Source organism: Propithecus coquereli, unplaced genomic scaffold, assembly GCF_000956105.1.
Source record: "Propithecus coquereli isolate 6110/MARCELLA unplaced genomic scaffold, Pcoq_1.0 Scaffold172, whole genome shotgun sequence".
Taxonomy (NCBI): Eukaryota; Metazoa; Chordata; class Mammalia; order Primates; family Indriidae; genus Propithecus; species Propithecus coquereli.
Window position 1 is genome coordinate 1,461,030 of NW_012141858.1, and position 13,956 is coordinate 1,474,985.

Consider the following 13,956-nt stretch of genomic DNA (forward strand, 5'->3'; position numbering starts at 1 on the left):
CATTTCACCAAATTTAGGTGTTGCAATATAGACTTCCAATTTATCCAATTAAAAATAGGAACTCCATCAAAAGATTTTCCTCAAGTCGAGATATTCCAAAGTGCAATTATAGAATCTCAAAATTCAATCCTGTGTACTATTTAAATTTTTATTGTTACATTTGTTGACTTTCTTGCTTTTGTAGGGACAAATTTCATTGCTTCTCTGTTTGTAAATTTTGCTTTCAATAACCTTAATTCTCTAAAAAGCTTTACAAGCTGAAGTTTTCTGGTCCTCCATTTGTTGAATGCCTAGATTAAAAATCCCAATATTCATTAATAAAATGTGACCAAAATTTAGAAAATTTGTTTACAAAAGAGTCTAATACCATTGTAGGTCACTTAGGTTGACTTGAAAAGTAATTTATTTGATGAATCAAACATTTCAATTAAAGCTTCAATTAAAGGTTTATTCTGCTGGGCCCAATACTTTGGCTGATGGGGAAATGGGGCTGTCTGGAACACCAGAAAGATGTTAAGAGAGGGAGGGAGGAGATTAAGTGGGCATGTGTTTCTTCCCTTCAGGACTGGCAAGGAAGTCCTGGCTCCTGTGTGCCACTGTGAAACAGCCCCTTTCTTAATGTCTCCACCATCAGGCATGGTCACCCACTTGGCAAACATTTGCAGTGTGCTTGCCATGTGTTAGACACAGCCCGGAGAGCCGGAATTACAGAGTCCAACTCTTAATCCCCTCTCAGAATGAACCTATATCTGGTGGGATGGGGAAACAAACCATTTTACTAGCATGTGATGAGACTGGGATGGAGGTATAAACAGGGTCTTGTAGGAGCACACAGGCAAGGGACTACAGAGTGCTTGGAAGAGACAAGAGAAGGCAGCTCCTGAGCTGAAGTTTAAGGACAAGTAGGCATGCCCCAGGTTGACAAAGGGCAAGATTTGATGTAGAAGAGAGAGCATCTGGGAAGCATGGCGACTGAGGGAGCCTGGTACATTTAGGGAAACTTCCAAGTAGTCCTGTGTGCTGGAAGTTGAGTTTGTGTTGGGAGTGGGGGAGATAAAAATTCACCTAAAATAAACACTTTGGAGACTGGTGAATACAACAGGGAAAGGATTAGAGGTATTTTGGATACATTTTTGAAACTTTTGAAATGAATTTTATAAAAGATGGCCTTTAACTGAAAACTGATTTTATACCAATATATTAAAGTCTTCCTGACAGGTTAAACCTGGCTATCTCGTTTGCATGAGAGATTGCAGGAGGTTTAAAGACAGTTGCTCAATTGATAGCATCAAAACCTCGTCTGTTTTTGTCTAGTGTCTTAGCTACATGGATTTATCATTTAACATGGACAATACAGCTGGCACACAGCTGGGAGATCACTAGGAAGTTGTCTACAACTGCCAAAGTGTCACGCCAGCAAGTCTCCACGGTGAGGGGACAAGGGGAATGAAGGAAAGGAGGTGTCAAACTCGAAGGATGGCAGGAGTTTGGTTGAAACAGTGAAACATTTCAATTTTCTGGATATTTTGAAAACTGAACTTCTGACCCCAAATGTGGGTTCAGGGGAGGTTGGGATACTGAAATATTGTTTTTGCTATTGTGTGGGCAGAGTTCTTGCCTCAAGAAGAGGTTTGGCAGTAACAAAAGTTAGTTCTCCTCTGGGCCATCAGCTCTGGAAAGTGTTCCCATGTGGCGGTTGACTTACCCAGTAAGCTCTAGTGAGCATCGTGTTACATGAGCTGCCTTGTAAAGAGACAACAGAGCACGGAGGAGAGAGCCTTCTGTGTAGAGATTGACTTCATTACTTGACCACCATACTTTTCCTTTCAGTTTGTGCCTAGCTTGGGAAGCCAAACTCAGTCAACATAGTTGGCTTTTGGGGGATAGGCATTGTATCTCAGGTGGTCCTCATAGTGTGTTTACAGGGTAGGCCTTCAAGAGAAGCTGAATAAATTGAGAGAAAAAAAGCAAAAAGCCTGACATATTTCAATGTGTGTTCAAACCTTCCATCAGGTGTCAGCAGCAAATCACTTTTATTCATTATAAAAGGAAAGTCTCTTCCAGTTCTAAAATCCTAAATTCTATGTTCCATGTTCTCTGTTTTATGAATAAGCATACTTGGTATTCAGAAAGGAAATCCGTAATGCCAGCCCACTTCAGAATGAGGGTGAGTTGAATAAGCTGTAAAACTTAAAGGTCAGGAGGGGGCAAAATTTTCAGACAGACAGATGGTTCAAACTGTTCCAGGTGATGATTACTGGGAGTTAACCTTAGGTTTTTTCTTCCTCTCTGTGTGACTAGCTTGTGATTTGTGTCTGTGAAGTGGTTGGACCGAAATGCTTCCTACTCTAAAGTTTTATGATTTTTCTTTTCATTTGTTGCACGAAGATACTAATGGAAAAGATATAATGATCAAAATAAACGTGTGTTTTAAAATAATATTTTAAAGTGTTGCATTCTGTTTCTTTGTTGTTATGTAAACCAAACCTTGAGAAACAAAGACTGATGGGATCTTGTGTAGAAAAGGTCAAATATTCCATTTGGGTTTGTGCCAGATGTGTAAATAGCTCCAATAAGCTAGTCTGGGAAATAAGAGTTAATCTGAGAAAATTCTTAGTTTGTGACTAATGTTTTAAAATCCTTAGAACTCTTTTGCCCAATTCTGAGACTTAAAATGCAAAGATAAGGATGATTATTTTCAAAGCCGAGCGTGGAAATCATTCTTACAGTATCTCTCGGTGGGCCTACAGAGCTATTGACTCTCGCAAAATGGGATCTCGTAGCTCTTTACTAATGAGAACCCAGGCCTTCTCGGGGGATTGGCAACTCTACAGGCTCATTACTCATAGGTTTGATGTTATCTTCTGCTCTCAAATAACTGACGCTAGAGTCCTGAACATTTGTCTTTTAGCTTTTCTGTTTGCCCAACATTATGCTAATTCCTCTGGAATGGGATACAAGTGTGTATCATCAGTGGCTGCGGAATGTCTTTACATTTCTTGAGAATTAAAGAAATTTATCTTTACTCGAAGCCTAAAATCCCAGCACCCCTTTTTGTGTTCTTGGTCTTTTCTTCCAGGAGAGGGCGATAGAACATCATAAATATCAAAGTACGGCATGCAAGCGTTTTGCTCCTCAAAGCCTCCCATTACGTAGCTCAGGACCGGTGAGGGTTACTCTTCAGGATTTGAGCCACAGGTGAGCTCTTTCATTGCAATATTTGACTTACACGTCGCAGGTGAAGAGTGGACAGAAGTCCTTGCAGTTCAGCTGCTCACTTAGCTTCTCATTTTCTGAGTTTGTGCTGTTGAGTGCAGGAAACATTAAATAGATCAGCCTCCAATTGAATGATGCTGGAATTGACTAGCTCTGTTGTAGGTGGGGCTTTTGAACCTGGAATTATTGCTTTTGCTGTAAACCAATATGGCAGCTCTGCTGTTTTCTGGAAATTTGAAGATTCTGCAGGCTCTATTAGAGACAGATTTTCAAAATACTCCCTGATATTCCTCACTCTGTGTTTAGCATTTTGCATAGTGTTCTTCAAGTTGATATTTGGCAATTTTTCCTCGTCTTAGGATGAGGTTAAGTAAAAGAAACAAAAGGACATTTGCTAAGGGACAATTTCATAGGCCCTTGGCTGGGAAATGGGAATTTGCTATCCTCTTGTCCTCCTACCAGTTGATTTCTGGTTTCCTTATTAACAGGGAGAGGAAGTTCTTCTGAAGTTTATCACCAACAGTTGCTAGGATTAGCTACCTTTCAGAGTGCTCTAATTGCAAAATATCTGTCGTTTGGTTAGCTTGGGTGTTTTATTAAAATAAAAAGTTCCTGATCCAAGCAAAATTGGAATAGGTATGCAAAGGGGAATCCCATGGAGAGTTAAGCATAGAAGCTAGAAGAGAAATAATGAATAAATAGAGAAGGGCAGCTTGGCAACTAAGGATGAAAACTTTCCATAGAGTGGCACTGAATGATTTTTATTTATTTATTTACTTATTTATTTATTTATTTTTTGAGACAGAGTCTCACTGTGTTGCCCGGGCTAGAGTGCCGTGGCGTCATCTTAGCTCACAGCAACCTCAAACTCCTGGGCTCAAGCGATCCTCCTGCCTCAGCCTCCCGAGTAGCTGGGACTACAAGCATGCGCCACCATGCCCGGCTAGTTTTTTCTATATATTTTTAGTTGTCCAATTAATTTCTTTCTATTTTTAGTAGAGACGGGGTCTCGCTCTTGCTCAGGCTGGTTTCGAACTCCTGAGCTCAAACAATCCACCCGCCTCGGCCTCCCAGAGAGCTAGGATTACAGGAGTGAGCCACCACGCCCGGCCCACTGAATGATTTTTAATTCACAAAAAATATAACTATATTGTAGTACTTCATAACCAAAAAGTAGAAAGGAGAAATGCTTAATTCTAGGCCAGTGCTTTGTAAGTGTTCCTTCTCTGAAATGAAGTTTTTAACATTGATTTCTTTTAAAGTACATCAACAAGTGCTTATTCAATTCATTCCTAATACAAACATGTTTGAGCTCCTACTGTCTACTGGGTCCTGTGTTAAGAAGCAGGAATTCAAAACCTGGTAAGTTTGGGTATGCAAACATTGAGAAGACACAGGCCTGCTATCTCAAGGTGAAGATAAGTAACCAATCATTGGTAAATAGTGCTTTCTAAAACACAAGGGTTTTTCAGCTTTCAGTAAGGACAGCATGAAAGAAAGTCATCAAGGCCAGCTGTACGCAAGACTGCAAAGCTGGGCAAGTATCAGAACAACAAATCCCTGGTTGAAATTCTAGCTTATCTCCCTTCAGTCGGCTTCCCTCCACTGCCAATGGCTTGGCACCCTCTGCTTACTTGTTGCTCTGATCCTAAAGGAACCTCCTCTCCTGACCCTGCAACAATGCATGCACACTGTGATGCTTCCTCTAGGCCTGCTGTCTCCACAGGCATGGGGCTCTATTTCTAGAACTGACCTCCGGCTCCTGATCTCTGCCTTATACCAGCCAGCTTACCCAATAGATTAGCTTGTGCCGGAGAAGTCATGGATCACCTTCACCTTTTTCCTTGTTTAAGGAGGGCTGCTGAGACAGCCTGTTAGTGCGTGCCCTTAGGCATTCCAACTTTTCTTCCTGAGGAGTGACGCCTGTGGTCCTGTAACAGGTGCATTTTTGGTTCTAATGGCAGGACAGCCCAGATATTCATCAAAAAGAGCTTATGGAGTGAGTCTTCATTTCTAGATGTTGGGTGGACTGTGGTAGACAAAACAGACACTGATGTCTCATTGAGCTTGGAGAAAAATGGTGACATGAACATTACACAGACACACAGGATAAAATATTTACAAATTTGATACGTAGCACAAGGAAGTGGTATGAGAAAGAAGAACTGGGAATCTAATTTAGATGGAGAGAATATATTAATTTGCAAGGGCTGCTGTAACAAAGTGCCACGAGCTGGGTGGCTTTAACAACAGAAATTTATTGTCTCATAGTTCTGGAGAGTAGAGATCTGAGATAAAGATGTCGGCAGGGTGGGTTCCCCTGAGGGCTGTGAAAGAGAATCTGTTCCCCGCCTCCCTCCTGGCTTCTGGGGTTTGCTGGCCGCCTTTGGTGTTCTTGGCTTTTGCTGCATCGCCCTGATCGCTGCCTTCATCGTCACATGACATTCTCCTGTGTGCATGTCTGACGCCAAATTTTCCCTTCTTATAAGGACATCATCCGTCCTGTTGGAATAGAGGCACATCCCACTCCAGCAAGGCCTCATCTAAGTATATCTACAACACCTCTATTTCCATACAAGTTTACATTCTAAAGTACTGGGGATTAGGACTTCAACATACCAATTCTGGAGGGTCACAGTTCAATCCCTAATGGGGAACTAATAGGGAAGAGCTCTACAAGGGAGGAAAGAAAGGGAGATATTTTAGGGGTAGAAGTTTCTCCTTGGGCTCCCTTATCATAGCAGCTGCTGCTCATCCCTGTGTGGAGTTGGCCCTGTCACTGTAGCTTAGGCTGGGAATGGAAACAGGAAAACTCACATGGACTGCGCTTGTGTATCTCGTCATTCATCTGATACCACATTTGAGAGTGGAAATGAAGTCTCCCACGAAAGAGATCGGGCAGGAAGCTTTTTTATTTCTTGTGCTTTGACATTAATGTGATGATCACCCTAGTTTAGTCTTCCAGGTCACAGGACAGGGAATGGAAATCTGGTTTGTGTGACAGATTTATGTAATCATCTGTCATGTCAGAATTGCATGGAAATTTTAGATACTGAGGAAGTATCCTCCGTGTTTGCATCTATCCATCCATGCATCCCTCCATCCAGTGCTATGTGCTGACAGTGTGGTAGCTAATGCAATACAATCGGGTGTTAGGAAAAGTATTTAATCACTCATGATGGCAGGGCACTGACCAATACCAACAACATAAATAGCTGCCATGGCTACTTTGGTGCAAATGCACTAGATACCAGCCACGAGTACAACACTTAACAACCAGCAATTGTCCTGGGTCTAACAAAGCTGGCAGTTGGCTAATAGAAATATGTGCACACATGTGTAATTTAAAGTTTTTTAATAGCCACATTAAAAGGTAAAAAGAAACCAGTGAAATTAATTTTAATAATACATCTTATTTATCCCAATATATCTATCACTTCAACATAAAATTAATATAAAAATTAATAATGCAATATAGTACATTCTATTTTTATACTAAGTCTTCAAAATCTGGTATGTATTGTAATACATTTACAGTGCATCTTAACAGAAAGCCACGTTTCCAGGACTCAATAGTCACACATGACTCTGCTACCACACTGGACGGTAGAGCCCTAGAGGATGAATGGAGAACAGAGATGTAGCTCTCACCCATGAGACAGAGCAGAGATCCTTGTTAGGGGCCTGCCAACGCCTCTCCCCGCAAAGTAAGCATGGAAATGAAGAAAAGTATTGAGTCCTTGCAATGGAAGTTCTAGGCACCTGGCTAGCCTTGAAAAGTGAATGGGCAACCTGATGTAAACGATGGCCCTCCAAGTGAACCAGAGTCCCAAGGAGTGTTGGTTCCCTATGGAGACCAAAAGATGGCATCTTCACATATGTTCTTGAGTTGAACTCTGACCTCTGCTCATCATTCTCAATTTTCCCTTGCAGGGGCCTGGAGGGAATCATACCCATCTTAACATTCCTTTCCACTAATCCAAGAATGTCTGAATCCACCTATGCATCTAGGACCTATTACCCACTCCCCTCACCCACCACCCCCCAGCTTCAAGATATCCTGCCCTTTTGGGCCAGGCCAATATATAACCTCCACATATTGGTTTACAATTTTGCCTTCCTGAAATGTACCTCTGCCTTTTAAAACCCTGACCTCTAAGCCATGGAGGAGTCTGGTCTTCAGCGTTAGCTGCCAGTCCTCCTTGCTTGGGGCCCTACATTAAAGCCTTTTCTTCCAGCTGCAACCTCAGCTTGAGTGCCTGGCTTTGCTGCCGCAGGCGAGCAGACCCCAGTTTGGTTCAGTAACAACTTTCTTAGAAAGAGAAGAGACCTAGATAAGAATAAGTGCCCTCTGAGGGACACAGAGATGTAGTAGAGGGATCATAGAATGGGAGGAATAAGTTCAAATGTTAAGTGCATGTATTTTTCATTACCCTTTACCCTAACTTGAAACCATGTTTTCCTGCATCCCTTCTGTCAGTATGACTCCCAGAAAAGTGGTGAGTATAGATAACACTCTGGGGAAAAGGAAATAATATGCGGCAAGTCCCTTTCAAAGAGGGTAAAAAAGTAAAAGAAAATTCTTCTGATATGAGAAGGAAGGGACAGACAGGTAGGAGAGAGAGAAGTAGGGAAGAGGGAGAATGAAATGCCAGGGTCCTTGCTTTCTCCTACTCTCTTAGGGTTGAACCACGATGAAAGGTGAGGTATAGAAACAGGTGTGAGCCATGAGGGAAAGTAATGAAATTGGTGGTAGTGGCCCACTTCCGTAGCATAGGGAAGGGTACCAGAATATGCCACCCCAAAATATGCCTCTTTGGCATATGAATCACTTTGAGCTTATGGCCACTGAGAGCCAGCAGATGGAAGAAAAACTTTAAAACCAGGGTATGAGTTTTCCTTTTGTAAAGGAAATTTTCATTTGTAAAACATATCTCCCTCTCCCATAGCAGGGAGAGGAGGACTTTTAACAACTCTTATCAGTGGAGAAAGCACAGACTTAAATCTTCATAACAAACCTTAATAAACAACCCTTGGTTACCAGACTTTTTCTGGTCACCTTCCCATCACTTACCTCCCTTATCTGGAAGCTTAACACCCCCCTTCCTTTGTTTAGTCTAACATGTTATACAAGCACAAGTTCTAACGACCCCTTTGTGCTACTACTCATCACTGGTGATTCCATGTGTACATGTTCCATGCACATGTTAATAAACTTCTGTTTGTTTTTCTCTCTTAATCTTTTGCAAGACTAATTTACAGGGCCCCAGCCAAAGAACCTAAGATGCACAGGGCAAAAAAGCTTTTCTTCTTCTTCCCTAGAAGGAAATCAAAATATTTTACCCCCAAATATGTTTCTTTGACATCTTTTGAGATGGCTATCAGAGGGCCCGCAAACAGAAGTGGCAAAGCTGTCTATTGTGGGGGAGATTTGTTTCTGCAGAAAAATATCTGCATTGATGCAGCCAAGCTTTCTCTGAGGGCCTTCCCTTGTCTCAGATCTAGGAAAGATTAACTGAGAGTCTGACACCTTTAAAGATCTACAAGAGACATTTATCATCTATTCTCTCTGAGGGCTGCTACTGTGGGGTTTCATCGACATAACAAGACCACCTTTGTTAGCCAAGCCTCCTCTTCCCCCCCTCCTATAACCTGTTTTGCCACTAAAACTTGATTTACTGCTATGACCTGTTTCTGGCCATGCTTATGTCCCCATTCTTCCTGTAAACTCAAGATGGTGACAACCCAAAATAAGTGATGGAGGCAAAGATCTCAATCAATGGAGGTTTATTAAGCCAAAGTTTGAGGATGTACCCTGGAAAAACACAAGCCCTAGATGCCTCTGTGACTGTTTTTCCAAAGTGGGATTTGAGAACTCACTTTTTCAAAAGGATAGGGCAGATAGAAAGAAAAAAGGAGGGCAGTGAGGCAAATGATTACATTCTTGTGAGGCCCAGGAAATCTGTATTTTAGATAAGATAAAGGTGAATGTTAGAAGAGAAAAAAGGGAATGAAGGAAGCATCAATTATATTGATGTCCCTGGGTAGACGGAAAAATGATCTTATCTTGTCTCTGTTCTGCACCTGGGAAGATAAACTTTTAATCAACATTATTAGTGTGGAATCCAACAGACTTTAGTTTTAGGAGCTAGACTTAGCCTGCACACCCAAAGTTAAAATTTGCATGTCCTCACTTATGGGAGGCCAGCAAGGAATTTCCTTATGAATGATCTGTGGGGGCAGTCCTTGTAGATGCCTGAGGCCTTTTACCTTTCTGTGGGGATCTTGGGGTTGCATAATGTTAGTAACAGCTATTCATTTGGAAAGGGGTGTTGCATGACTCAGCCTCCAGGCTTGACCTTCCCTTTTGCAATAACGAGTTGTGGGAGTGTCTCAAGATTTTTATTTTCCTTTACAATGGTATATAAGCTTCTGCACCCCATTGGGAGGTTGGGCCTTCATTCCGAAGTCCCCTGTGTCATGTAAAACCATGATCAAATAAATTTGTATGCCTTTTCTCCTATTAATTTGCCTTTTGTGAGTTGATTTTTCAGTGAACCTTCCGATGGTGAAGGGGAACCTTTCCTTTCACCCCTACACCTACAATAGCCTTGGGAAGGCAGCAAGCTTCTAGACATTCTGCATTTAAACTGTCACCATATTCCCAAAGGTGAAAGGGCAATGGAGTGGAAGGGGTAAAGTGGAGTGCAGAGAGACACACACACACACACACACACACACACATAGAAGGAAAGAGAGATGGGCCTGAGGTTGTGGGCAATCACAACTGGCGGGAGATCACAGAGACCCATGTGTCCCAGTGAGAGGATTTGGAGACTCTCAGAGGTCAGAGTACCAGCAGGGGCTTGGGATCAGAAGAAGTAAGTGAAGAATTTGAGGACCTGTCAAAAATGGAGGCAAATGGTTGGGGATCACAGACTGCAGTAGCGGATGTCAGCTCAGTGTGATATAGTAAGAAATATACATTTGGTCTTCATCCCCAGTTTCTGGCACAGAGCTTCTAAAATCCTGGTAATTTCTTGACTGATAGGGGTGCCAGGAACATCTTTTATTACAATATTTGGTCTTAGTCTTAGGTCCCTGACAAGAGCTTCTAAGACCCTTAGAATCTCCAGAGAGAAGAATGTTTTTTGTATGCTAATGAGATGATTGGGGGGGTCCCTAGAAAGTTTCAGGAGGGGCGGGTTACCAGAAACACCAAGGACAATGAGAAGGTTGAAACTTTCAGCCTGACCCCCTGACTTTCTGAGAAAGAAGAGGAGCTAGAGATCCAGCTAATCACCAGTGGTTGATTAAGTCCTTGGCCACTGGTGATTGACTCAATCTTCAGCCCCTCTCCCCTCTCCACCCTCTGTAAGTCAGAGTACCTTTTCAGAGTTTCTGTGTCTACAGTTGCTCAAAATAATCAACATGCTAAAGAGGCACATTTCAGGGTTGTATATTCTGGTCTTCCACAGACGGATTTTGGGGAGATGTGTCCTCAACCTCTGTTCTTCAACATCAGCAAGAGTCTGGAGCATATGCAGATAGTCATTTCTGGGGCTTATTTGTATTCCTCATGGTCTAGTCCAAAAATCAGAACCATGCCAGACAGTAGAGGGCATTTATTATGGACACTACTTAGACAGGTGTTGAAAGAGAGAAAAGGGGAAAAGGTGAGGCAACCCCAAGATTAATAAAGGCAGGAAGCTACCATCGCTCCTAGGGCTTCGCTCCCTCCCCACAGGCAACATGTTTCAACCCAATTATGCAGTACTTCTCTAAAGCCCTGATTTGCATGCAGCATGGAAAAGAGAATGGAGGTAGCTGGGGTTAAAGAAGTTTGATAAAAGAAGTGAGAATGAATGTAAGGTTCAAACTCATTTTTTTTTTTTTATTATTCCAGGGTATTGTGAGGGTACAAACATTATAGTTACACTTTATGTCTTTGCCTCACCCAAATGCAGGTTAAAGGCATGCCCTTCCCTCCCTTTAGTGCTCCCCGTGTCCTTTAGTTGTAGATTTGCCCCCCAATCCTCCTAATCCCTAGAGAGTATTTCTGCCAGGTGATCAACCTAGTGTTGATCAGTTAGTACCAATTTGATGGCGAGTACAAGTGGATCCCGTTCTTCTGCTCTTGTGGTGCCTCACTTTGGATAATGGGCTTAAGTTTAATCCAGGAAAGTATAAGAGGTGCTATATCACTGTCGTTTCTTATGATTGAGTAATATTCCATTGTAAACATATACCAAATTTTAATAATCCACTCATGGATTGATGGGCACTTGGGTTGTTTCCACATTCTTGCAATAGTGAATTGTGCTGCCATAAACATTCGGATAAAGATCAATCTCATTATTAAGTCAGGGTGGTATCAGCAGCCAGGGAAAACACTTTGAGAACAGCTGCCAATGGGGTGTGGCCACCTCAGGTGGTCTCCACCCCCAGGGAGGTGAGGACTGACTCAGCTCTCTGGCCTATCTCAAGTGTGAAGGAGAACCAGCTGTGTTTATTTACATTTCTAGGAGACCGAGCTCTCTGGGATGCCATTCTTGACATTCAAACCACCTGGGGGGTCTGGCACTAGCACTTCTGGTGGCACTGTTAATGTTGGCAATTCTCATTTTTCCAAAACACTTTTCCCCATAGAGCATCAGCGAAGCTGTAATTGAGGCAGGGTGCAAAGAGGCTTTGAGGAAAAATTCTCACTGTGCTTCAGAGTAGTTAATGCTTATGTTCTGGGAGTGATAGTTCAAGAAATGCTGTATGGTCAGAAAAGGTTCCAGTTTCCCCTGACATCCTCACCTAACCTCATCTAAAGGGACAACAAGTCTGAACAAAGGTATTCTGGTACTTTTTGGGGGAAACTTTTCCATCATTTTATTTTCTGCTTTGAGCTATAAGAAATAAAAGGAAAAAATCATTAGAGACAAGAGGAAAAAAAGGAAATGATAGCTTTATAAATGGTTATAGATTCTCCTACAGCATCGATGTGAAAATACTGTTTCCTGCACTGTAAGAGCCAAGGTCAAGGATTTTATTTTAGGGAAAAATTATAAACCATTAGTTATTCAGAAATCATTCAATTAACAGATTATCTAGATCTTTTGATATTTATTTCTCTATTTATACTTTTCCTTTCCTTATTAACCTCTCCACCAGTGTTGGTGCTGCCATAATGCACTTGGCGGGGGTATTATGCGATAGTATCTATAAAATTGATTGGCTTTCTTGCTAATTAACATTTTTGATGAAATACTCGAGGTAAGACAGGTTGAAAAAGATGACAAAAAGTAAAATCCAGGGATTACTTGTGGATTTCATTACTCTGGACCTGTCCTGTTCTCCAGCTTCTATTAATAAGCATCTATGGCCATCACGCAAAGAATCCCCAGTTCTGGAAATTCAATCACTTCTGTCGGCCAATAATTTGTTTAATCTGAAGGAAAATGTCCTTTTATCACAAATTCCCACTTTGGGACAAAAAAATAATTCAAGTTATTTAAATTTTTCTGTGAGATGAAACTTTGATTTTGACTGTTTTGACTGACATTTCTTAGAGTGTTGGTGCTGGGGGAGAGAAAAGAACAGTCAAAGGGTCTTGAGAAGAAGAAAGGGCAGCCGAGTGTGGGAACTTTCTCTCCATGGAGGAAGCCACAGTGGGGAGTGAGCACTTTGCTCATTGGGCCAACAAGGGCCCCACAAGCAGCCTAAATGCTATAATTTAAGGGGTCCTGGTCCTAAACCTGTCCTTGCCCCTAGATGCCTCTCATACACAAAAGAATTTCTTCCATTTGATTTGCTGCCTGAAATTCTGCTAATTTGTTCTTCTTTTGAATTAACATCCTGTGAAAATGCAAATATATCTCTGGGTGACTTAGGCAGTCATTGCCAAATGGGAATTGATTTAACCAGATTGCTTTCCGGTAAATCTAAGGCTTCTTGGCAATTATAATGCATGACTACAAAGGGCAGCGTATCTGGAGCCTCCATGGAGTGGCGGGGGACTGTGCCAATGTACACACAAGCAGCATGCAGTAGCAAGGCAGGCAGCAGGGCCAACCTGGCTTACTGGAAATTTTGCCCAGAATTACCCAGTTGCTGACTGAACCTTAATTATTTCTAGAACGACTATCCCCCATTTGCAGAACTAGTAAAAACATCTTTGGAATGCCATTTCCAATTAATTGAATGAACATTTATTAAGCCACTATCACGGGCCAGATAATAAGTAAGGTGGTGTTGGCATTTACTGAGCACCTATCATGTGACATAAGTGTTGCATACATTATTTTACTTCATCTCCTCATCAACCCATTTTTCAGGTGATAAAACCTAAGTCCAGAGAAGTGTTAAATTAAAGTTAGCCTAAAGGTGCCTTCTCATATATTTTAAGTTCAGCCTAAAGGTTTCTTCCTACATAGTAAACTGTAGCCTAACAGGATGTATAAATAGATTGTAACCCACTCTTTTACCAATCGCCTAGTTTTCAGCCCATCACAGGCAGCCAGCTGTTTAAACCATGTTCAAATCAGGCAACTGCCCAGCTGTAAACAACTCGGCTGTTTCTGTACCTCACTTCCGTTTTCTATAGGTCACTTTCCCTTTCCTGTCCATAAATCGTCTCCGCCAGTGCAAGGGTACTAGAGCCACTCTGAACCTATTTTGGTTTGGGGGACTGCCTGATTCAGGAATCATTCTTTGCTCATTTAAATAAACCCTGTTAAAAATAATTTGTCT